Genomic DNA, 27860 nt, shown 5'->3' on the forward strand with positions numbered 1-27860 from the left:
TCAAGCGCTTGTTGGATATCTGCAGCATTACAGGGGATGAGCACTGGTACTACCAGTATGATCCGGAGACCAAGCAACAGTCAGTGACGTGGCGTTCATCGTCTTCCCCGCCTCCCAAAATATGTCTCGGCTGGCAAAAAGCAAGTTTAAGAGTATGTTTATCGCCATTTTTTGAAAGAAAAGTAACTTCTACCCCAGTAAGGTGAGGAAGACGATGAACACCAAGCCACTGACTGCCACTTGGTCTCTGTATCATTTTGGTAGCACAAGGTCCCATCTCCAGTAATGATAAGGATGCTCAATAACGCATGATCACTGTGCTTCGTGCGATTCCACAAGAAGCATTTGCTGACAGTTTCCAACAACCTTACAACCGATAGTGGGTTGTAGCAAAAGGTTATTACTTTGGTCTAAAATTTTCGTTTTACTCTTTTTCTGAGACTATTCACCGAACTATTCAAATCAAACGCCGTCTGAACAGGTCTTGAAACCCAACGGTACCGTTTGGACGCCGTATCATCCTCAGACCTAAGGCGTCACCGGATGCGTATTCGAAGGGGCATGTAGTCAGAACACCGCTCTCCCACCAACTGTCAGTCTTCGTGACCGATGAACTATTCAAATGCACCTTGTGTAACCAATGCTGTCACTGCGCAATACCAACAGTAATGCTATCGATGGCAGCGCAACTAAAATGGAGGCACTATCCACAGTTTGCCAAAATTCCTGCACCAGAGAAGATGCAGTTTTCGGACCAACAACAGCTGCCAACGTTGGTAATTTAAAAATTGGCACCCTCCATGTACCCAAGCAACTGCAGTAAATTAATAATAATGGCACGTCTTCTGGTCCTGCGGGCCGGGTTGACCGAGCGGTTCTAGGTGCTACATTCTGGAACCGCGTGACCGCTACGGTCGCAAGTTCGAATCCTGCCTCGGGCATGGATGTGTGTGATGTCCTTAGGTTAGTTAGGTTTAAGTAGTTCTAAGTTCTAGGGGACTGATGACCTCAGAATTTAAGTCCCATAGTGCTCAGAGCCATTTGAACCATTTGAATTCTTCTGGTCCACATTGTATACGAGTTCGGTTGCTTTCGGAGTGTGTTGATGAAACAGTTTCCAATTGTGCGGCTATATTCATGATTTAGTGTCAGAAACGTCACACTACGCAGAAATTAACGGTAAATTGTATAGTGTAACGGAAGTAATGTGTTAGGTTCCCCAGCGAAATGTTATAGGCCCTCTACTGTTCTTAATCTGCAGAAACTGTTTTAGATGCAATCTGAGCAACCCTGTCAGATTATTTGCAGGTGATGCTGTCAGGTGAACCCATCAGAAGGTCAAAACAAATTGGATAAGATATCTGTATGGTGCGAGAAGTGGCAACTGATTCTGAATAACGAAAAGTGTGAAGCCAACCACATGAGTACTAATAGGAATCGGTGAGATTTCGGTTACACGATAAATCACACAAACCTAAATGCTGCGAATTCAATTAAATCGTTAGGGATTGCAATTACGAACGACTTTAATTGGGACCATCACATAGAAATGTTGAGGTGAAGGCGAACCAAGGACTGCGTTTCCATGGCAGGACACTTAGACGATGCGACAAAGCTACTAAAGAGACTGCCTACACTATGCTTGTCCGTCCTCTTTTGGACTACTGCTGCACGTTCTGGGATCCTTAACAGACAGTGCTGACGGAGGACATCAAAAAATCTCAAGGTGAAATGGGGTAAAGAGTGTCCCGGATACGATACTCGAGTTGGGATGACCATCATTAAAATAAAGGCATTTTTCGTTGCGCTGAAGTTCGGTAAAACGTGGAGGTCAGTGTGGATAAACGGCGGTTCAAAAACTGTAATATTCGCAGATGATGCAAGTTTACTAATCAGGAGTTCAAACTCAACTTAAGAAGGCACAGTTCAAATGATGGCTAGACACAATATACATCTGCTAGGTTATCTTAATGCCACGACTCATATTATGCACAATGAAAAATTATTCTGCACCAGTGTGTGCACTGATATGAAACCTCCTGGCAGATAAAAACCGTTATGGACCGGGATTCGGAGCCGGAACCTCGGTGTTTGGTGGATAAGTGCTCTACTGAATGAGGCGTCCAGGCACGACGCTACGACTCAGCCCCATGGCAATACTTTCGCCAGTATCTCATCCCCTGTCTTCCAAACTTCGAACAAGTTCTCCGGCATAAAATGTTCAAATGTGTGTGAAATCTTATGGGACTTAACTGCTAAGGTCATCAGTCCCTAAGCTTAAACACTATTTAACCTAAATTATCCTAAGGACGAATACACACACCCAAGTCCGAGGGAGGACTCGAACCTCCGCAGGGACCACCCGCGCAGTCCATGACAGCAGCGCCTGAGACCGCTCGGCTCTCTGGCATACTTTGCGATACAAACATTCGTGGACTAATGTATATTGCGGAAATGAAACGGCCTTTGGAATTGTTCCCAGGATTGCTAGTGCAGCAAGGTTTACAAGAGAACTTTTCTCAAGTTTGGAAGGTAGGAGTTGACGTACTGGCGGGAGTAATTCTGTGAGGGAGGGAAGTGAGTCGTGACTGTGTCAACATGGTACAGAGAAAATTTTCAGCAAGAACGTGTTAAAATCATTTACGTCATTAAAAAATTTGGTTCTTTTGAAACCCACTTGGTTTATTTTTTAATTAATTAAATGCTTGCTTAATGCAAATCATTGAATGGTGTGTTCATAACAGTTAAGCTATGCGTCAGCATTGTACAACGTTGTAGGTAATTGTATTGCAGCACAGTAAATTACTCTTAGCAAAAAAATAAATGAAAAGGTAGCTCAATCGGCTAAGCTATTTCCCTTGAAAGGGAGAAGTGCCGCGTTCGAGTCCCAGCACAGCATACAGTTAGATCATATTACTTAATTTCCGATGAGTAATAATGACCTATTAGCAACAGAATTATAAATTAATGATCATACACTAAATGAAACACACTCTGTAAATTATGTTGTATAACAAGTTGCACGGCTTTGGAGGTTCGAGTCCTCCCTCAGGCATGGGTGTGTGTTTGTTGTCCGTAGCGTAAGTTAGTTTAAGTTAGCGTAGGTAGTGTATAAGCCTAGGGACCGATGACCGCAGCAGTTTGGTCCCATAGAACTTACCACAAATTTCCAATAACAAGTTAAAATGTAGTCAACACACAGATAAGCTAATAACGACTCTCAGTTCAGCATATTACGCCGTTAAAAGCACATCTCACTATGTTGAGCTTAAGACAAGAGTGTTATTTGCTTTGCGTATTTTTACACCTCATTGTCTTATTATATTGTTATTTTTATGGCATTTAATAGTTTTATAGACAAGATTATCATGTTTTCTAGGGTTTCAAATGGTGTACTGAAATGTACATTGAAGCTAAACTCGTCGCGTGGTAATATGTTGGTAAAAAGCTGTAGCAGATTTTTTGTTGCGTGCTCTTAGCCGGTTGAAAGCCACAGTGTTTATTTGCACGTTCGTTCGCCAATCTCCCCCATCGTCCCTCCAACTCCACGTCAACGTAGTGTAGCTGAAACTTTCTATTGTACTTAGAATCACTAGAAAGAATGATATTTACGTTCTAATCTCGCCTAATTATCCAGCAGAGATGAGTATTCGTTTATTTTTAAACTTTTAGTATCGAGTACTAATACGTAATATTCACAAGTTCCCTTCGTCTTTATCAGTGCAAGAAAAAAATCGGAAAACATTTCATTCAACAATAGAGATAATAAAAAATCAGACATAATGCAATGATGATGTTCGCTTTTCTTATACAAGGAGTAACGTCTTGGGTTCATACACACAGCACAGTATCTGACACAATTATTTCCGCAATAAAACGTGATATTACGTTACGGAACTATCTTCTGGAACAATGCATATTAAGTAAATTACGCATTTATTCAGCAGAAACGAGCAGTAAAATTATTCTAGAAAGTAGATAACCGTACCTCTTGCACAAGACTTTTTAAGGATCTTGGAATTCTCTCACTCAGTTCTCAAAACAATTACTCCTTAATGGTTTTTGTTGCTGATAATAAAAACCAGTTTCAGCCGAACTCTTATTTTCACGGTCACAATACAAGACACAGAAGTAATTGTCATGTAGAATTTGGTTCTCCATGTGGCTTTCATAATGAGTCATGTGTGTTCTGGCGAGATGCTATTCAATAACCTTCCGTCCAACATAAAACAAGAATGTAAGCATATGCTTCCGCAGCCGTTGTCACTGTCAACAAAATTATTCAGGGCCTGTGAGCGCACTGTCAGTATGTAAAAACTCTCCAACGTTCTGGCCGTTGCAGTACAACACCTTCAGGAAAGCCATTAACAACAGTGGCCGAAATATTGGGGAATTTTACATACTCACAACGCGGTCGCAGAACTTGAAGAATTTTATTGACCATATAGCAAAAAACTGGGGTCCCTACCAGTTCAGAATAAAATTAAAAACATACATCGTTAGCCACTGAGTCTACAAATACCTGAATATTTTGATTCAGGAAATGAAAAATTCTGTTAATTACTTGACAAGAAGTAGAGTTCGTTTTAATGCGTTATGATAAACTGTAACGTACTATAAGTAGGACTCACTATTTACAGAGATTGGTACATATTTTCTTAGAAAAATGCTGTTGTAATCAAGCAAATATGAAGCTGCTAACAGCAAGTGTATAGCAGCTTTGTATGTAGCAGCATTTTTCCAGGTACCACATCAGATTGCATAAGCGTGAATCACATTAAGCAGATGGTTCACTGTTAACACAGAATACAAATCAAGTTTCTGTGATTTCCTTTTCTTTTCTTAATGTAGTCCTTGACTCTATAAGCCTTAAGGTTCCTAGAATGAAATTTTCGCTCTACAGCGGAGTGTGCGCTGGTTCCCTTTTATGGGTTCTACAAAACAAATGAATGAATGAATAAACCCACGAGTCCCATTTCCACATCCGCACGTCTTCCAGATTTTAATATTTTACAAATCACTTTAACCTGTTCAGTACGCCGGAGCTCTAACGGCACACACACAGACACACACACACACACACACACACACACACACACACACACACACTTGGCCTGTATCATCGTCTGCCGAAATCGGACAGCGAAATTTACACCGCACAGACGAAGAAAGTAGAGGCCAGTCACGAACACATCTTAATGTAACAAAGCTTGTCACATCCTTGGTACGTTCCGCAAGTTACAACTTTCTGTCATAATTATTGAACCCGGTTTTGTGAAATTTTCTGGGTTATTCCTGCAACATTTGTAAGTCAGACGAAGTCGTGTTGCAAATTGTCGTCAGATCTTGCATTACTGCATACTGTCAAAAATAAGTCACATTAGTTCACCATATTGTAACATCATTTTAACATGCTGCACTTCTTAAGGTAATAAGTCTTGTAATGAGTACCTGCAAATAAGTTTAAGACGAAATGTTAATAGATTAACTAATTTTATACCAAATATCACTTATACACCGTATCCCAGGAGGAATGGTCATTACTCATGTACTCGTATATGACATTTCATTCGAAGCAAAAAAGTCCAATAAACATGGGTCTAAAATGCATACCTTAAAAGCTACGAGAATTTCTCCATCTTCGATGGTGTGAATAAAATCTCTTCTACGGCAAAATATTTGCTTCCCTTATTTGGAGAGAGAGTAATATGGACCAAAACAAGAAAAAATGTCCAGTAGACATGGGCTCTAAAGTACATACCGGTGCTTCAAGAGCTAAGAGCACTTGCAAGTCTTCGCTACTGTGAAACATCTCTTTTATGCTAAAAAAGTGCTCACAGCTCTTAAGGTACGCATTTTAGAGCCCATGATTGCTCAACATTTTTGCTTCGAATGATCGTTCCTGTCATATCCCTGGATATTGGCCATGCCTTCTGGGACACCCTGTACACATCTAATGCAAATAGACGAAACTCGTAATACTGACGCTGCGGTTTAACTTTTACCTAGCCGTAATTAATATTGTGCATATATGCCCATGGATATCCGCATTAGCGCAGGCTTTTACCCGCAAAGTAAATATTACTGCTGATATCTGTGAATATCGGCAACCGCGGAATCCGTAAAATTTGCGGCTGAGCTAGCCCCATTTGAAGTATAATCTTCCGTAGCCATCAGTAACAAAAAAACGTACCCAGTTGTTAGAAAAAAGCGCAGGACACATTCGTCTACAAGAAGTGTAACAGGAGCGACGCACATAGTTACCGTCCAATATCCTTGACATCCTTTTGATGTAGAACCTTAGAATATGTTCTGGACACAAACGTAATGACGAATCTTTAATAGAATGACCCCCTGTACTTCACCATCACGCATTTGACAAAAAAATCATGAGAAACACAGCCTGAAAGTAAGGGATGAAGGCGGTCAAATAGATACAGTATTTCTTAATTTCCGAAAATAATTTGACATACTACCACACTTACGCTTATTACCGAAAGTAATATCGTATGTGGTATCAAGGGAAATTTGTCACTGAACTGAGGATTTCTTGGTAGAAGGGACGCTGCATTGTATGTTGAATGGAGAGTCGTCGACAGAGTATAAGTAATTTCAGATCCCAGGGAAATGCGTTGGGACCGTTGCTGTACAATATTATTGACCTTGCAGACAGTACTAATCTCAGACTTTTCGTTGATGATGCAGTTAACTATAATGAATCATTGTCTGAAAAACGCTACACAAGTATTCACTCAGATCTTGATTAAGGTTTGGAGGTGGTGCAATGATTGGAGCCTTGATTTAATTATTCAGAATGTAAAATTGTGCCCTTTAGAAAACAAAACAAAAAAGTTGTATCCTATGACAACAAAATCAATGAGTCACAGTTGTAATCGGTCAACTCATACACAAACCTGGTTGTAAAAATTTTTAGGAATATGAAATGGAATGATGGCATAGGCTCAAGTGGTAGACTTCAGTCCGCTGGGAGAATATTGGGAAAATGCAATCAGTCTACCAAGGAGATTGCTGACAAATCACACATGCGACCCATCCAAGAATATTGCTCAAGTGTATGGGACCCGTGCCAGATAGGACCAACTGGGAATGTTGAACGTGTACAGAGAAGAGCAGCACGAATTGTAACAGGTTTGTTTGACCCATGGGAGAGTTTACAGTGAAGCTAAGGAAACTGAACTGGTAGACTCTTGAAGATAGACATAAACTATCCCAAGAAAACCTACTTCCAAAATCTAAAGAACCGGCATTTAATGATGATTCGAGGAAAATGGTACAACCTTCTTCGTATCGCTCACATAGGGGTCGTGAGGACGAGTTTAGACTAATTACAGCATGCACATTGATGTTTAAGCAATCACTCTGTTCGCGTTTCATACGTGAATGGAACGGGAAGAAGACGTAAGGCTAAGCGAAAACGGAGACGCGTATAGCACGTGTGACGTCACACGATTTTAGCGCGTGACACACACGTTTCATACGCATATTTAGATGCGTATAGCAAGTGTGCTCATCAGTCGGCTTGACGCGCACATGCCAGATGGCAGTTACTGGCCTACTGCTTGCTAAACTGGCAATGTGTGATTCGCCAATAAAAGAGTTGTTATTGTTAGACTTGAGTTCCAAATCAGATTCGGACACTAATGATGAAGAAAAAGTGTTGCTTTATTCACTAATGAATAAAAAATTCAAATAATCATATAGACAGTCGTTATTTGAAAGGAAAAGATGTGAACAGTTTCCGATTCCAACTAAGACAAGTGACGCTGATTTCATAAATTGCTTCACGTGAGAAAATTGCTGCACGCCACGGACTCAAATGGATGTAATGCACAGCATCCGATTGCAACTGAACAGAAACTGGCAGTATTTTTGAGGCAGTTGATGAACACTGACATTAATTTTCTTTATTTAAGGAATTAAAAATCTTGCACTCATGTTTCTAGGTATTTTATTTTCAACCCGCCGACGCAAAACGTAACATAAAGCTGCCCTTGTCCCCTCACTGCCTCTAACTTTCCTTCTCCCAATGTGAAAAGTAAACTATTAATCCACTGCACAACGCGGTGGTCTTGTACTGTCAGTAGCTGAGAATAACGCACGCGACAGGAATGCGAGAATTAGCCAGGTGTGTCTTGTGAGGAGAAAAGTTCGCGTTTCACGTCGTTCGAAAACCATTATCATGAATATAGTCTGCCTTTGTCGGCAATAAATTTCAACAAATTATATATATCAGATGACCATACTCTTTCAGGATATTCATACTCTCGGAATAATACCGACCTTTCTTTCATTTGTGTAGCCTTTTTTATAATTAGTTTATTAAAGGTGATACTGTGTATGCAACCACTGAAACGCGTTTTCTTGTCACGACGAGCCAATTAAAACATTGTCATTCGTGAGGGTTTCTCGACTGTTTCTTGCTTGCAGTGGAAATATGATGTCCACATGCACGGAGTATAATGTTTCTTATTACATCCATATGCACATAATCAGTGAAATTTATATACTTCAAGTCTTGTACGTTTTTACTGGGAACACAAAGAGGTCACATCTGTAGAAATCACCGCTTTTCGAATTTTTGTAACACATCATGAAGCACGTAGATAATCTTGTTTTACATATCTGTCTTGCTTCTTGATAAGATAATTTTATAATATTCCTTACTTCCTTATTCAGTACCCTCACCAAGAATCTTGCCATCTGAAAACATTGTGGAGGCAGAAGATATAATACCAGTGGCTAATGGCTCACCGGTTACTGAACTGCGCATTGTTCGTGACAAAAGAAAAAACAAAAAAAACAAAAAACTACATAGATATACAAAGCCCGCACGGCTAGCCGCGCGGTCTAACGCGCTGCTTCCCGAGCGGGAAGGCATGTCGGTCCCCGGCACAAATCCACCCGGCAGATTAGTGTCGAGGTCCGGTGCGCCGGCCAGCTTGTGGGTGGTTTTTAAGGCGATTTTGCATCTGTCACGGCGAATGCGGACTGGTTTCCCATATTCCGCCTCAGTTACACTAATGTAGGCGATTGCTGCGCAAACACTGTCTCCACGTACGCTTGCACCATAATTACTCTACAACGGAAACATTTGTGGTGACATTCGTCTGGTATGCGACGTTCCCGGGGGTTGAGGGAGGGAGGGGTGGGGCATCAAACCCTGGGTTCGGTGGGTGGGCTACTGTGGCCTATTGTGGGATTGTGAGCGACTGAGGGCTACGGCGGGACGAAGCCTCTCCGTCGTTTCTAGGTCCCCAGTTCAATACACAATACACAGATATAAAGAACTATAACGTATAATGTACTAACGAAGAAAGATGGTGCGCTAAATGGCGAAAAACGAAAGACTATTCAATGACAATATAATTCCGTATACGGTAAGGCTGTATTTTTCGGATGGCCAACACTACCACTGCCCATATGCGCCGTGACGAAGTGAGCATGTGGTAGGACTGCTTTCCCGCTTCCCGCCCCTCCCATTGCGCTAGCGTGAAGCGGTGCGCGAGAATCTGTGCCACAGCCATAACGACGCGCGACCTGGCGCAGGCGAGTGTCTCGTTCCCATTGCGCCGCGTCCCATTTGATCCTGTGAAGTTACAATATTGAGCGCTATCCTGTGCCACGCCACTCGTGCTATGCGCTTCTCAACTTGCGCCTAGCGCGAAACTGCTACAGTGGGACAGGACACATCCTCTCTATGTACTTCACGGTGGTTTGAAGAGTTTGAGTGTAGACGTAGATGCACGTGTACGAGTCATGTACTGGCACGGTTGTGCATCGTGAGACGTACCTCGACAGTTCACTCGACAAGAGCGTTGTATTTTCCTCAGCGTTCCTCGGCGTGATTTATTAACAATTTTCTGTCAGGAGTCTAACTGAGTTGTCGAATTCAGTTTTCTGTACGATATTTTGACGAGCGATTCACTCGTCTTCTACAGGTACTGCGATTTGTGTTTGGAGTCTAGGCAGCGAGTGCGCATAGCAGCACAGTTCGCGACACCTGAAGAAAAGCCCTGGGTTGATCATCGAAATATCTTTAAGAAAACTGGGATCAACAGCTCAGGGTAACACCCGACAGTAGAGCTTAGTGGGCGAACGGCAAGGTCACATGTTCGAGCTTCAGTTTTTATCTTCCGACGGCCTGCTTATATCGGTCGTCCATGATCCTTGCCACTTTGCCTAAATAATAAGGCGAAAGGGATGTTAAAAAACGTTGCTGAGCGACGGTATTAAGCTACAAGTGAGAAATAAACGTTTTATTAAGTAGGGTGAGAACTGTTTTAGCAAAGTAAAACACCACCACGCAGTAATTCGACTCGCTGAAGAATGTAGCACGTGCCCTAGCGGCGTGTGCGATGATGGCAGCGTGACAGTGGGTCTACAGCCAAGCAGGCCAACACCATTTAATGAAAGTTTGATTTTAACTAAACTGACAGAAAAAACATCGCACCACCAGAAAAAGAAATAATGCAGAGTATTGAAATTTCGGGGATGAATTTTCTACGTAACGTATGTAAGTGACTAACATTGCAAGATCACAGATTAATAAACGCTCGAGGTAAGTCATTGCAAATGAATGTGAAATGCTGGTACGTTAATAACCAGTTCAACCACCAGAATGTTGAGTGCAAGCATGCAGATGTGCATGCATCGTATTATACAGGTGCCATATGTCACTTTGTTGGATGGAGTTCCATGCCTTTTGCACTTGGTCGTCCGATACAGGGACGGTTAACGCTGTTTGTCTGACGCTTTAGTAGCCGTCCAATGATGTCCCACCACTCTCCCGTACGTGCTCGATTGGTGACAGATCTGGTGATCGACCATCTACCACGCCAAAGTAACATGTCGACACTCTGTAGAGCATGTTGGGTTACAACAGCGGTACGTAGGCGAGTGTTATCCTGTTGGAAAACACCCCTGAAATGCTGTTCATGAATGAGAGCACAAGAGTTCTAATTACCAGATTGACATACAATTGTGCAGTCAGGATGGGTTGCTTCTATAACATTAAATAAATTAGCCCTTAATTTCTTTGTTTATTTTAAATAAGTTCAAATGTCTAAATCGCTTGAACGTAGCATATGCCAGCTACATTATACAGAAGGAAACCTGGAGAAATGTGAACAACGGAATGCCGAATTGTGAAATCGATAATTCTCGCCCTCAAACGCTCGGTATATATTAGATAATACTGAGAATATTTTGGTCGGCATCAGTAATGATCGCCGGCCGCTGTGATCGAGCGCTTCCAGGCGCTTCAGTCCAGAACCGAGCTGCTGCTACGGTCACAGTTTCGAATCCTGCCTCGGGCATGGATGTGTGTGATGTCCTTAGGTTAGTTAGGTTTAAGTAGTTCTAAGTGTAGGGGTCTGGTGACCTCAGATGTTAAGTCCCATAGTGCTTAGAGCCATTTGAACCAATACTGATAGTCAATATTTGTAGTAGTGACAATACTACGATACTCGCCCACAACAGTCATTACTTTGAAGTATTGACAATAATATTGAAAGTGTGGGAGTCCCTTAATTCGCTCTCTCTCGCCCATGAATTTCTTCTGCAGGCCGGATTGAAATAATGCGCTGCCTACCAGTTGCCCATCCGTGGCTAAGGAGGATAGCTAAAGAATTACGAAGTTCAGTTTTAATAACAGTTCCTTACGAAATATAAGTTGAAATTGTGTTATTCAAGTAATACGACGCTTTTCTCGGTATTTTGAGAGAGTAAGTGTGACTGTGTGGACTTTCAATTTATTACATACGATGCAGGATTTTTATTAATTTCAAGAATATTACGCGAAGTGGGGAGGAATTATTTACTCTGTGGGAGAAGCTAGAAATTCTTTGGACTTAAAACTTGTGCGAACGAAAATCCTTTTAAATACGGAGTCAGATGCACATTTAGGAGTCAAATAGGGAGTCTAATCAATTGTCCATTGGCTGTTTTTAGTGATTTTGTGTATTAGGCCCCTGTTGATGGAGCCAAAACTACCATGTATTATTAGATAAGCCTTAAGGAACGGAAGTTGGGACAATCACCAGTCAGGCAGTTTCCAGCCACAGCCGCGTTAGATAAGCAGGAATGCCACACACGCGATCTTCAACCAAAGTATCAGTGACCTCGAACTGTTATTCAAAGTGACTTTGAGTTTTAGCGAGTTGCGTAATCACAGGGACGCAGCGACTTCTAATTGTACGTGAGACGCAGAGGTACTGCTCAGTTCATCTCTAGAAGGGAGAGCGGCTCAGCCACAGAAAACAGAAGCAAATAGAGTGGTCTTTGGGGCGCGCGATGTGTCCCTCCCTTTGGGTACTCACAGCCGCAGAGGTGCTGGATGCTCCCCGCAACACGTATCACACACATGGCGAGTGAAAGATCATGCTACTTGCCTTAACAAATTGTTGTATGTAGATGAAACAAAGCTACACCCAACTCTGTAATTAGTTTGTCAGCTTTTGGTGCGCAAAAAACTAAAAGCCACTGTTTTGGGATTCGTGTTTGTGCTCCGCTGGGTAGACTTTCTCATTCGATTTTGGAGAAACTATTTAATAAGAAAAATTATTTTTCCGCGTCCTATAGTCTGGTATCACAGTTCGATAATGAACTTGTTTCTTTTCTTTATGGCCCATAGTTACTGTGATAGTTCAAGGTAAAGTACAATATCGGGCATATTGTGAAAAGTTTGCGGTGAAAAGAAGTAGTCGCTGGCTAGTTTGCGTTTGGATGTCTTATGCCATATGTTACTGTGACAAAAAGTAGGTACATAGTCGAAATTTTTTAACGGTGAAAACAGAGTCATATCTCTTTCCATTCTCGAGAAAACACGTGGGATATTTTGGGGATTGTCCGCGACGAAGTTTGCACCTGTGCGCCATAGGCTCGGCTATTGCCGTGTGCTACGCAGAGCTGTCTCGTGTTTCTCTTCTTTGTATGCTGCCGATACAAGAGAAGCTGGAAATGAAAGAAAAGTTAATAAAAAGAAAAAGCACCGGTCGTCTTCAGCTAACTATATGTTCTTTCAATCTATGCTGCCTGATTTCAGGAAATAATGTACCGATCTTATTTTTTTCACAGCGTTACCCTTGGTCTGTTGTTGAATTTATTCGGTCATTTATGTACAACTTTTTCACTTTACAGCTGCGCTACGAACTGTTGAGGTGTTCTGCTATTGGTTGTTTCGAATGGCTTGCGGGCGATGTAACTACGCTCAATAAGACTGTAACTCGATTCCTGAACTGTGCTTAGTATATGTGCAGCAAATAAAACAAACATCCGCTCTGTTAACACATTCTTCTACAGGAAAGCAATCGAAATCATCACCAGGAAAATAAGACTTGTATCTGTCCGTACAGGAGACAACTATACTTTCGTCATGCTACAATGAACTCTCTCTTAACCACAAAGTTTAATTTTTACATTTTTCTTGAATCAATGCAAACCTTCCCGTTTCCCTTCTCTACAGAGCTGAACTACTTATTTATCAACACTTTTCCATCGGAGCGTGCTCTTCGATCATGTAATTTATGTTCGCGAAATGACTATCCATTTCAGCAGACATTAAGAATACGAAGAAGTAGTAACGCACTATGACTATAAGATGACAGTACAGTACCGAGTCACATACGTCAATGGTGCGCTGTCGAGTATAATCATGCACTGAAGTGACAAAAGTCATGGGATACCTCCTAATATCGTGTCGGACCTCCCCTTTCCCGGCATAGTGCAGCAGCTCGACATGGTATAGACTCAACAAGTTGTTGGAAGCCCCCTGCAGAAATATTGAGACATGCTGCCTCTAAAGACGTCCGTAACTGCTGAAGTGTCGCCGGTGCAGGAGTTTGTGCACGAAGTGTCCTTTAGATTGTGTCCCATAAAAGTTCCATGTAATTCATGTCGGGCGATCTAGGACACGAAATCAACCACTCGAGCTGTCCAGCATCTTATTCAAACCAATCGCAAAAGATTGTGGCCCCGTTACATGAAGCACTGTTATTCATAAAAATTCCATCATTGTTTGGGAACGTGAAGTCCATGAATGGCAACAAATGGTCTCCAAGTAAACGAACATAACAATTTCTTGTCAACGATCGGTTCAGTTGGATCAGAGGACCCAGTCCATTCCATATAAACACAGCCCACACCATTATAGAGCCACCACCAGCTTGCACAGTGCCTTGTTGGCAGCTTGCGTCCATTGCTTCGTGGGGTCTACCCACACTCGAATCCTACCATCAGCTCTGCCAATGAAATCGGTACTCATCTGACCAGGCCAAGGTTTTTGAGACGTCTAGGGCCCAATCGACATGGTCACAAGCCCAGAAGAGGCGATGCAGGCGATGCCGTGCTTTTAGCAAAGGCACTCACGTCGGTCGTCTGCTACCATAGCGCATTAACGCCAACGTGCGTAGGAACGGCATCTTGCATAAAAATGACCCTTAAGGCCCTATGATAAAGGATGCGGTCAACCCGCACCACACAGTCACCTTTGCCGAATGAGGTGGTACAGTTGATGTGCGTGCAGTACTTCAGCTGCTCATATCCTGCAATTCTGCTTATTGACATATCCTTGGAGATGAAAATGGGCCTGTCTGTCCACAGAATGTTCCATGGCCATTCATCGTCCACTTCAATGCGACCAAAAAATTCCAGAGCGAACGTTTGTCCTGCTGGCAGATTAGCAGGGAGCAACTTCTGAACGTGAATGATTTTGTATGGAAAACAACGCAGGGTGTCTCGTAGGATTTTACGCAATGTGCTCGCAGGCATGTCCAACATTCGGGCAGTTCCATGTGAACCACATATTTGCACACCACCACTCGACTGCTCCTACAATGCCGCGACCACATCTTCCACAGACGTCGGATCAACTGCATTCCTCCCTCTTCCACAGTGCACTTCAAATGCACCTGTCTATTCGAATTTTGTAACCATTTTCTCCAGAGTGTTTTTTCATAACCTTGAATGTCCGGAACTTCTACAGGGCTACTGGCACACAGTCACCGTTCTTGTGAAAGAGCTAAGCAGTTGTTCTCTGTCTACAGAGTTTTGAAACTGGACCTCTAATTATGGACACACTACACTCATGCTTTACACTATTTTTCTTTTTTTAATAAAGAGAATCATTGGTAATGACGAAGCGCGTCCGTCGTACAGCAGCTGCCAGAAAACCAAGTTTTTTGAAGTGGTCTGCAGAATGTTCTAGAATAAACACCAGACATAATTCTTATAAGACGCGTCTGTAAAGCTCTTCTTTCTTTCGCAGGAACATGTCGTGAGGATAGTTAATTACCTATTGATAGGAAGAGCCCCAGCTCTTGGATACAAAAATACAATGCATTCGTGAACAGTCCAGAATCAGCACAGAAGGAGGAAATATTGAGGTGGGATCCTTCTGTTTCCCCGGTGGATCCAGACAAACTGCTGGGCTGTCAGAATCGTCCTGCAAAATGTCAATTTTTAGTGGTCACAAACCGTCTGCACAAGGGAGGGTGGGAGGCGGGCGACGATGTTTGCAGAGCCCCGGTCTGACGCAAGGGGCCAGCACCCCTGCGTGAATGGCTCACACCCCTCGTTCATGATGTATACCAGTACATCTTGATTTGCATTTCAAAACATGTCTCACCATTATTAATATGAATTTTTCCCACACGTATGTTCTGAAATGAGTGGATAACCGAGACGACAAGACTGTGAACGGAAATCTTCCACATTCTTCCAACAGTACGGCTATGAGGCTGACTCTAGCACTGTTTGGAATTCGCGGGCACCTTCCATGAGAGTGACGTTAGTTCCTGCCACCTTTAACAAAGCGTCAGTGACAACAAGAACAATAGCACCATTATGGGCCCGTTCAAAGTGCGTTACTTTGTAGTATCAAAAAATTGGAGTACTAACACACGCATAAGAAAAAAAGACTAAAGAACTTCGTCAAACTTGCGAACCCCTGTACCCAGTTCAGACGCCTTGAGATATGATTTGCGATCTAGTGAAAGGAAAGTTTCTTGTTAAATAGTTATCGTTTTTCCATCTTGCATTTTGAAAGTTCATCTATTCACACACTTGAAAGGTGAAAGAGTGTCTGTATTATCAAAACGGCGCAATGAATGACTGCCTATACTAGTAGAGGTTGGAACGCCAGTGGAAATAAAACGGCAGGCGTAACTCAAGCACTAGGTGGAAAAGCCCGGAGAGTTGGTCCTGCTTGACACAGGACGGACGGTCGGGGCACCTGAGCGCTGAATCACAATAGAGTGGCGGGTGACCAGTATTGTATCTAGGCCGGAAAGATAGCCGGAAACAATGAAAATCTTGGACGCAGCAGAGAGGAACGAGTAAGCGTTACTTCGGAAATCACGCAGGCTTGGTTATTTCCGAGGATTTTTGCTCTGAGAAGTGTGCCATTGTATGAATTCCTAATTAACGGAGATAGGTATTTCCTCGCAAACTTTCCGCGCTGGACGACAAAAGATTAAAATATGGTTGGTCGGCTCTTCGGCGTTCGGAAGAATCTGTAGAGAGGGAGAATATTCCGTGGTTTCGAGCATATGATTCGCCTTCTGCAGTTACGAGAGAGGGGAGCCGAGCTTTGCTGGGAAGCCAGCGGTGGAGAGAATGGGGTCTTCCGTTTTGAACGCCCGTGTTTGACGGCCGCTTTGTATCAGCTTTTATTGGTACACACGGACTTACTGTCTTTGCTCTTAGGAGAGTTTATAGTTAGAACGGTTAGGCACTGTACTGTTGCGAATTTATACGATTGTGGACTTCGCATCTGGGTAGGGAGTCGTCGTTGAGTGCGCAGCGTTCAGTGATTGAGAGCACTTTTTCTGCCTATACTCACGTTGAGACGTTATCTGAACTCCGTCCTTGTGGCTGGGAGTTCACGTTTCTCATCTGTAGGACACAGAGAGAAGAACAGTATTAGATCATACTAGTCAGAGGACCGTCTTCTCCCATCCTAGTGTTTGAATGAGGTGTTTTTATACTTTGAGGCTGGAGTTCTTCCGTCGTCGCTGACGTGTACGAGAATCATCACTCCGACGCACCAGACGCAGTACATATGGTGATATTGCTAACTGCTTCGGCGTATTGGGGCTATAAAGCTAAACTGCTGCGATCACGCAAATTTTATTTCCACTGAGGTTGCACACCGCTGTAGATCATCTTTGAAAGTAGTGTCTTCTAGTGTTTGGTGGGTAGATGATGTCAGTCATCTCGCGTTATTTATATTAGATCGCGTAGCCATAAAAAGGGGCAGATTTGGGAAACTAATCAATCATATTAGTTAGGAAATTCATTTGTATCTCTTTATGCCCACTGTACACTGTTATGTAAACATTTGTAACATATAAAGGGGTTTTAATCTACAATAAATGCATAAGCAGAAACAGCGTTTATCATTTTGTAGTTACTAGTTCCCTTAATCATTCATTTATGTTTATGTTGTAATTTATACGTTAAAGAGCAAAGAGGAGGAGATAATATCACCACTAAGAGATCCTAAGATCTGCTCAGGGGGTAGTCAGACAGCGCCAAACCTTCATTTTCGCGTTCAGTATTTTCCGTTACGCACATTCATTTTACAGCCGCCTGGAGAAGTTTCTTGGAAACTTTATCAGCCAATGCAAAGCAATATAATTGGTTTCATAAGCGCCTGAGGTGGACCAACGCGTTACTGGCTTGCACACTTTGTGAAGCTCTCCCTCTTGAATAAATCATCGAATGTTTCTGAAATTGTGATCATTTGTTCATATGTAGATGTACATCACCTCTACCAATTTCTGCCCCACTCGGATAATTCCCTTGTGCTGCATCGCTTTTATTCTTAGATTGTATACAGATAATATTTTTATAGATTATTAAAGCAGCAACGTTGTAATATTCAGACAGATGATACACTATAAAATACCCTTGTCATCACTTGCTATAGTATCTAACAATTTTCAGGGTGAGAATATTTTTTAACTAAATCTAACTTGTATGTTTTGCATTTTTGGATATTATGAAGGAATGTGTGTTAGGCTGATGTTTCAATATACTGAATGTAGCCGACCAAGTGAGTACGCCTTCATACTATGAAAAGCAGACTCATAATGTGCGCTTTTAGTTTAGTTCCTTGTTGCCCATTTCCATTGTCATTTTTATTAACCATAAACTGTTTGTTGCGACATAATCAGTACTTTCAGAATTCGAAATGTTCATATAGAACTTTAATAACACAATAAAAGGTACGTATAGTATCATTCACAATTAATGCACATTGGGAAAAATTTATACCTGATGAACGAGCAAGACATAATATTACTATTGGAAGAGACTCAGTTGTTAGTACTAATTTATTTCCGTTATGTAGAAGTGCTTTATTTATTCGCACTGAATTTATTCTGTAACCGTTTAGTTATGTCATTTGGAACAATATAATTAGATTCTAAAGGAAAAGGACTCGACTGCATCTACTGTGCGGAATTAGTATTTAATTTAGGGGCGACTAGACACTTCAACAAGAACAACAAACAACAGGATTAGCGTTGCCACAACTTAACAATGGCTAATGGAGATGGGGGCCTTCAATAACTGCTTACACAACATTACTGATTTACGTAATTTAATAATAATAGTTCACTGAAAAACAAGTCTTAAAACACTTCATAGAAAGGCTGGGTAAATAACTGTTCCTTTGATTAATCGGGTAATAAATTCTCAACCAACAGCAGTAGCAAACAACATCACTTCCAAATAAAAACTTACAGAATCGTAATGGTAGAAAGGTACCTTATAAACTTCAGAATTAACTGTAACACGTAGATATAAAAACATATCCAAAACTCTCAGTTAGCATATTTGTCAAATTTGAGTATTTATAACCCGCTGAACTACAGCGCAGAACTGACAATTTCACATCTGTCCAATGGGTAATCCTGTTAACAGAAAATTATGTCCACAAATAAGAAATATAATAACTATATGACAAGACCCATCCGACACTGGCCACACTTTTACACAATCGTAAATTCCGATCAAAAGTGACAGTTACTGCTCAGTCTCCACACAGTTAAGTAAAAAAATTGTTCAAATGGCTCTGAGCGGTATGGGACTTAACATCTTAGGTCATCAGTCCCCTAGAACTTAGAACTACTTAAACCTAACTAACCTAAGGACATCACACACATCCATGCCCGAGGCAGGATTCGAACCTGCGACCGTAGCGTTCGCGCGGTTCCAGACTGAATGGCCTAGAAGTTTAGTAAACTAACACCGCAGAGGTCACTGAAGGTTAACACACATACCGTATTCTACTGCTTTCTTCGCCAGTATCATGACATCCTTATAGTGATCGAACATGCTACAGCACAGCGTGTTCAGGTTGGGCCCACGCTCTCTTATTTATCTGCCGTGGCAAAACACCCACAAACGACATCGGCCACAGTTCGCCGTAAATTGCGTCCACACAATTGCAGAGCCCACGGCTTATCGTGCCACAGCTGCGTTGAATTCCCAAGCGTATCGGTTTCACCGTCAGTTCATTGCCACACAGTGCCAAAATTATTAACGCACAATTCGGACCATCCGGACCCCAACACTCTGCCGTTCTGTCCTTCTCGCTCGGTACTCTCCAAACCCCTCCCCTCGTCACCAGAGGGCCACTCGCTGCCAACTCGGCGCCCCAGTATCGGTAATTTCCAAGAATGATTGTCTATCGAAGTCGAGGGGTCCAAACGATACATATCGAGCTTGCGACCGTAAATCGATCATGCGACTCTGGTGGCGGCCGTTATGAGTATGTTTACGTTGGTCACTACTGTAACGACAAAAGAAAAGCGTTACAAAAATACTTGTCACTGCAAAGGAGACGACTTATCTTACTCGTCGTCGGTGTTGTCTTCACGTGAAAGTCCATTATGGTGGTCTGGATGGATAATTTGGATGAGTCGAACGATGTATTCTTCCTGAAACTCGTTCGTTTTCCGCACTGTCCGCAATGAAAGGGTAACAGTATTTCAGCATCGAAACTGTTCTTACGAAGTTTTACACACTTCGCACCACCACAGTCCACGCAGTCCCTTCTTTCCTCGTCTGGTAGTATTCCATATTTGCGACAAAAAGTCGAACAATTTTCTACGCTGGATAAACATGGAATTAGATTCTTCCATGTGAGAGAATCCGCCGAAGAAACGTCAAGTACAACAGACATCCAACTCACTAACGACATAAATCGTCTGGGTTTTCCTAGCAACTCACGAATAGTTCGCGGAGGTATGTAATTTAGAGCAACTAAGAGAACGATGCAAAACAGATAAAAATGAAGATCACAAATAATTGAACAGAACGCCCGCCAGCGTAGTCGCATGATGGATTTACGATCGCACGCTCGATATGTATCGGTGGACCCCTCGACTTCGACAGGCAATCATTCTTGGAAATTACCCCAGTATCTCTGGCGAGGCGAATATCGACTTTAACACTCGCGGCCGGGACACAAGCTTGCCGAAAATCGGCACACTACTACCTTTCGACTTGGGGTTTTCACTTTTCTAAATGACATGAAACAAGGAAGTGATGTTTTCCCATACAGTCAGCGATAAATAATTTTCGTACTCTTTTATTTTACTGTATGGTCGCAATCACTAGGAACATAGACGTTGGTACACTTTCTTTCCTCAGTTACATTACATACATATCACAAGGCAAGTTCACGTAACCAAGACAGTTAATCAGAATTGTATGTTGGAATGCTGTTATTGTCATACCCTCGTTTGCTGTTGCTATCATATGTAAGATCGTCGCCTAGCAACAAAAACTATATGTGGTAATGTACTATCCAGATAACGCTGATTGGAATCAAACAGTTATTTATCATTTTTCATGCTAACCAGTATTTACGAATCTATTGTTGACACTGCAGATTTCAGACAAGCCGGAAGAATGATGTTTCGCCGAGCTGCTGTTTCCATTTTCTGCACAATTATTTCGTCGGTCGACGCAGCCGTCTTCTTCAGGTGCTGCCAGTTTTGCTGTTATGTTTACTCGCTACCTGGACTCCAAGGAGACTGTGACCTATTACTGGTATCGCCCCTCTATTGGTGATAGGTGAGTTCGATTTCCGACGACCACTACACCCTTTGATGCTCTTTTGTTTTTCAGGGCCCACACTAATATTCCACAAAACACAGATTCCCACATTTTTTCCAAACTCTGATGAATGTGATGTCCAGCTAGATCTTAAAAATTTGAGTGTCAGACACGAAGTCTTATTTAAACTGAAGCCTCCGGCCTCGTTTATTAGATTTTCTGACATTTTTATTTCGACAGACTCTTTAATTATACTGCCCCAGAAACTTGACTTTTGCACCGCGATACTTGTCTCACCGTATTTCATTTCGTGATTATATTCGAAAATGTGCTGGGCTAATTTGCTTGGTTGGTTTAGTCGGGTACTTCTTGCATCTCTCCTCGGCTGTTGTTATAGTCTACACCACGCCCAAAAATCATGAGAGATCAGGTCGAAATAACACAAAAGTAACTAATTAATATATAAAAAGACCACATTATAAACATTTCTTGGATGTGATGAATCTGAACGAAGCACGCTTCTTGCAATGCACTCGAAAAGTTTCACTACTGTACTACGCCAAGAAGCCTCGTAACTTCGGAAGCACCATACTTTCTCCGAGGATGTCTGGCGGGGCTAGTTGGCAAGTCGAACGTGGCGCACTTTTTCTGGTAAGTAACCGCAGACCAGGACGATTTCAGTGTTACTGCTTGTTTCCATGTCTGCACACGGCGGCCGCTTCCGGCCAATGTCATTGTAACACGAACTTTGACATTATTTACTCACTGAATTATTGGGCAAATAATGGATGAGGAAATTTTGGTCTGTGAAGTATGTGTACTTTCTACAAGTGACATTTCTGTATGCATCGTAGTGTCTCCGTGTATATAATTGAACACCTCAGCAGCCATTTTGTTCTGTAGCAGATGTATCTCTGGCAATTCCATTGTGTTAATCTGACCCAATAACTTACCAGCAAATTAACCTTCCTACGTAACGGATGTTTTCCTACGAAGAGGATATAGATGAAGATGAAATGGGAGATACGATACTGCGTGAGGAGTTTGACAGAGCACTGAAAGACCTGAGTCGAAACAAGGCCCCCGGAGTAGACAACATTCCTGGGAGAGCCAGTCCTGACAAAACTCTACCATCTGGTGAGCAAGATGTATGAAACAGGCGAAATACCCTCAGACTTCAAGAAGAATATAATAATTCCAATCCCAAAGAAAGCAGGTGTTGACAGACGTGAAAATTACCGAACTATCAGTTTAATAAGTCACAACTGCAAAATACTAACACGAATTCTTTACAGACGAATGGAAAAACTAGTAGAGGCCAACCTTGGGGAAGATCAGTTTGGATTCCGTAGAAACAATGGAACACGTGAGGCAATACTGACCTTACGACTTATCTTAGAAGAAAGATTAAGGAAAGGCAAACCTACGTTTCTAGCATTTGTAGACTTAGAGAAAGCTTTTGACAATGTTGACTGGAATACTCTCTTTCAAATTCTAAAGGTGGCAGAGGTAAAATACAGGGAGCGAAAGGCTATTTACAATTTGTACAGAAACCGGATGGCAGTTATAAGAGTCGAGGTACATGAAAGGGAAGCAGTGGTTGGGAAGGGAGTAAGACAGGGTTGTAGCCTCTCCCCGATGTTGTTCAATCTGTATATTGAGCAAGCAGTAAAGGAAACAAAAGAAAAATTCGGAGTAGGTATTAAAATCCATGGAGAAGAAATAAAAACTTTGAGGTTCGCCGATGACATTGTAATTCTGTCAGATACAGCAAAGGACTTGGAAGAGCAGTTGAATGGAGTGGACAGTGTCTTGAAAGGAGGATATAAGATGAACATCAACAAAAGCAAAACGAGGATAATGGAACGTAGTCGAATTAAGTCGGGTGATGCTGAGGGAATTAGATTAGGAAATGAGACACTTAAAGTAGTAAAGGAGTTTTGCTATTTGGGGAGCAAAATAACTGATGATGGTCGAAGTAGAGAGGATATGAAATGTAGACTGGCAATGGCAAGGAAAGCGTTTCTGAAGAATATAAATTTGTTAACATCGAGTATAGATTTAAGTGTCAGGAAGTCGTTTCTGAAAGTATTTGTATAGAGTGTAGCCATGTATGGAAGTGAAACATGGACGATAAATAGTTTGGACAGGAAGAGAATAGAAGCTTTCGAAATGTGGTGCTACAGAAGAATGCTGAAGATTAGATGGGTAGATCACATAACTAATGAGGAAGTATTGAATAGGATTGGGGAGAAGAGAAGTTTGTGGCGCAACTCGACCAGAAGAAGGGATCGGTTGGTAGGACATGTTCTGAGGCATCAAGGGATCACCAATTTAGTATTGGAGGGCAGCGTGGAGGGTAAATATCGTAGAGGGAGACCAAGAGATGAATACACTAAGCAGATTCAGAAGGATGTAGGTTGCAGTAGGTACTGGGAGATGAAGAAGCTTGCACAGGATAGAGTAGCATGGACAACAACAACAACGAAACGGAATGTAACAACGAGATGTTAGGAACTGCGTTAGGCAATAAACAGCTGTTAATGTTTTTCTTTGGGCTTTGTTTCGGTCACACTGATCATCCTCGGTCCACAAAAGACATTTGTACGTTCCACAAGTGAAACGATTAATTCTCGAAATGCTCCATTGTGACGCAACGTGTGACGTCACAAACGTACTGTTCGGGGCCAGTGAGATATACGGCTCCTGCAATGAACTTGTGACGTCATACTAGTCGGCTTGTCCGCCACACTTTCCGAACGCTCTGCTCTGTGCAGGGCCCATGGGAAATCAATAACTGGAAACATATCCTCTAAAGGTCTTAATTTTTTCGTGTGCTATCGAGAGCTTGCATGCATTTAAATAAACAGTCAAGAATTATTAAATTTGTCTGAAACTGTTACACGCTCTACGCCCGAGGCGGCTGCCGACACTCTTAAAACCTGTAGTGTCACGTGCTGTGACGTACGCGCCACGGTCTGTCTTCCTCGTGGGCCTCGCGTACTGTTTTTTAAAGTAAACATTAAAGCCCGTTTGTTGTCTACTGTTGCAACTAAAAAAGTTTTCAGGCAGTTGTGGCACTTCTGCGTCGATTTGCATCCAGGACTATTCAGCAAATGCCTTGGGAAAGACTGACTTGTGTAACCTCCAGCTACTTTAATGCTCAAATCAGTCTAGCCGCTGCAGACCTGTCTGACCAACGTGCAGTTTGTTACAGCCCATAAAAGTGATTTTATGAACCCCACAATTACCTAATAAACACATTGTACTATTGCTCTTCAGTAAGATGTAACTTGTGACGTCTCTTGCATGGTTATGGAGTTTTATCGTTGCGAGATTTGAGAGTTTTGACTAATTTGTTGGATGACTCTTAAATATGGGATATCACACCAATTTTAGTTATGGCTGCTACTGCACAGGGACGTAAAGGAAATCAAGATCTTTCTTCTTTGCTTCTTGTGTCAGTGGAATGTCGTCAGCGAGGACAGTGAAACAGCAGGGAGCGTGGGAGTGGGAGAGAGGCGCTAGGTGTTTGCGACTGAGCTTCTTTTGGGCTGACACTATTTTCAAAATTTTTCATTTCTTTTTCTCTCTTCTCAAATTCCACAAACAGTTCCCGGATGCGGTGCCAATTTGGAACGGCCGAGGTCCCTCGAGTGAGCCAGGTGCCAGAAATGAACTGAACCAGCAGGACTAGAGCGACATCTGTTACGACGCCGGCACGGAAGCTATCGACTGCCAAGAGAGCAAGGTGCACGGAGAGGGAAATACTCCTTCTCTGCAACAAAGATCTGAACAGGTAACTAGGTCTCACTCCAAGCAACACCACCACTGTCCGACGGCATTTTAAACCAGTCAAAAAACAATCGATTGAGTCTCGCCTCGGTGATACAACGAGGAAAATACCGCAACCGCAAGAGGCGGCCCATACCGCCATCTACTTCCGAACCGAGGCCCACGAGAAAGACAGGCCGTAGTGCATACGTCACAGCACGTCACCGTGTCGTGAGAGTACCGTCTTCAGCAGGGAGCGAGTAACTATTTCGGACAAGCGTAACACTGACAGACAGCGCCATACACTGTAGGTGGCGGGATTTTTAAAATTCGCGCAAGGCAGGACCGCATGGCACAGTAAGCACTATATCCGTAACTAGACGCAATAAATTTTATTGCGTCCAGTTCTCTTGGCATGGATCAGAGTTAATGTACCATGTAATGAATGGAAGGCAGGTATTCAGTAAATTTTGAAACAATATGTATTTGTACTTACGTCTACGTTAAGATCAGAGACGTTTATGAATTCTTCATCAAGCTCCTCGATGAACTGATGTTTTTGTGTTTTGAGTTTGATGTTCCAGGAATGTGACAAGCTGCCTGGTGAGGCCAGTCCACAGACACAATATATGATCCATATAAACTGATGAGCCAATTCATTATGACCACTTGTGTTGGTCCGTCTTTGGAAGGTAGTACAGCATCGATTCTGCGTGGCATGGGTTGTACAAATCTTTGGTGGGTTTCTAGAGGTACCAGATGGCTACGCACAGGCCACAAAAATTATGCAAATGACACACCGGCCGTTTGTGGACGTGGAGTTGGGACCCGTTATCATCCCAGATATGTTCCATCAGCTTCGGGTGGCGTGAGTCTGGTGGCCAAGACGTCAACGTGAGTTCACTAAGATGATCCTCAAGACCAAGCAAGCACGATTCTGACCGTGTTATACAGACAATTATCCTGATGAAAGATGGCACACCGTCGGAGATGACATAAAGTATGAATAGATACAGATGTTGGCAATGAAGTTCACGTAGTTCAAAGCTGTCATGGTGCTTGCCTTCACAGGTCCCCTCCTAGCGTAATACTGTTCCAATCGGCCTGCGTCCTTTGCATGGCGAATATTTCGAGCAACCGTTTCCCCTTGATGACACAGAGCGAGGTGGCGAAAGTGGTTAGCACAATGAACTCCCATTCGAGAGGACGGCTGTTCAGTTCCGCCTCCGCCCAGGTTTTCCGTGGTATCTCCAAATCGCTCTAGTCAAGCTTGGGGATGATCCCTTTGAAAGGATTCCCTTCCCCATCCTTAACAAAATAATCCTAGCCTGGGCGTCGTCTGCTGTGACCTCGGTGCCAACAATATATTAAAATATAATCTTCCTTATTATTTTTTCCCTTGATGCCAACGTATACGGACACGACCATGATGCTAGTGTGAAGACAAATGTGGTTCATCCGATCAGGCGACCCGTTTTCACTGATACACGGATCAATGATCCCGTGACCACTGCAGTCATAATTGGTGATGTTGGGTCAAAATGGGAACAGTTAGGGTCGTCAGCTGCGGAGACTCATGTTCAACATTGTGCGCTGAACCGTGTGGTCAGAAATATTTTTGCCTGCACCAGCATTGCACTCTGTAGTCGGATCTGCCACAGGCCATTGGCTATCCTGCGTTACAGAGAGGATAAGCCTCCGATCTCCATGTTCTGTGATGAGGCATGGACTCATACACCTTGTCGGCTAGTCACCTACTCGAGGTTTCACTGTAATTCAGCCACTTCCCATAGATACAACAGTAGCACACAAACAGATGACTAGCTTCGCCATTTCCGAGATGTTCTTTCCCAGCATTGGCCCTTTATCAAAGGTGCTTATATCAGTGGATTTCCCCATTTGTGACCCGTGTTGTCGCTAGTAGGTTTTCCATTCGCCTCCATGCCGCTTATATACTTTTCTTACTGCTTCAAGTGTGAGCAGTGCCATCAGGGAACATTCAGTCTCGTGGTGGGCAGTGGGCATTGTGTTTAAACCCTTGCTTTATTTAAAAAAAATGTTGAATACAAAGCGTTTAGCACTTCTCTGTTTCGTACATTATCTGTACCTTTAATTTTTAAAGTTTTTCGATTTGATCACATTTCTCCTCTATGTTTCCGTCCACGTTTCACTTCCGTACAACACTGTTCTCCAGGCGCACGGTTTCAGGAGCGTCTTACTCAATTCCATTTTTATTTAATTATTTATTTATGCTTTAAAATTACAGCTTGTTATCTGGGAAGCTAACAAAGGTCACATAACTCACATTTTCGAGGATAATAATAAATGTACATAATAATTATTTTTTCCTTGTGCTGTATAACCATTACGAAAAAGTGATAATACTACAAAAATGATAATACTGCAGTTGCTTCCTATCACTGCAAAACTACTATAAAACTTTTTCACCAATTACTCATCTACTAACAGAAATATTAGCTTACAAATTCTGTTGTGTTTACGTTCATTTATAGGAGAGCATCTGAAATGTAGATGGTTGTTTCTGCTATGGATTCGGCCTATATTACCCCCGTCAACAGCCGTTGTCTGCTGAATTCCTTGGCCACAGGGAAGGACGCCACAGCGTTTCCATTGTAACAAGCGATTCCACGTTTCAGTTCCTTTTCAGTACCTCATACTAACTGGGTTCTTTTAATGACGAAATCTTTCTTCACGTCTCTCAGTCTACTTTTGTATCCTCCTCGCTTCGGCCATCCAGGGCAAGCTTGCTTCCTAGACAAGAGAACATTTTTCAGTGTTTCCGCAGCTACAATCCACTCGACAGTGACAAAAGTGTGGACGCCGCCAGCTTTCCCCAAATCAAAGTACTCCAGCACACTCGAGAAACACAGTTTTTCCACTACTGTGGAGGAATAGTATCCCATGCGTATGGCACACAAGATCTGGTTGCGATAAAATGCGGTCGCCTTGTCCATATTGCGCCCGAGTGTTACGGAGTC

The sequence above is a fragment of the Schistocerca piceifrons genome, chromosome 1 (assembly GCF_021461385.2).
Source record: "Schistocerca piceifrons isolate TAMUIC-IGC-003096 chromosome 1, iqSchPice1.1, whole genome shotgun sequence".
NCBI lineage: Eukaryota > Metazoa > Arthropoda > Insecta > Orthoptera > Acrididae > Schistocerca > Schistocerca piceifrons.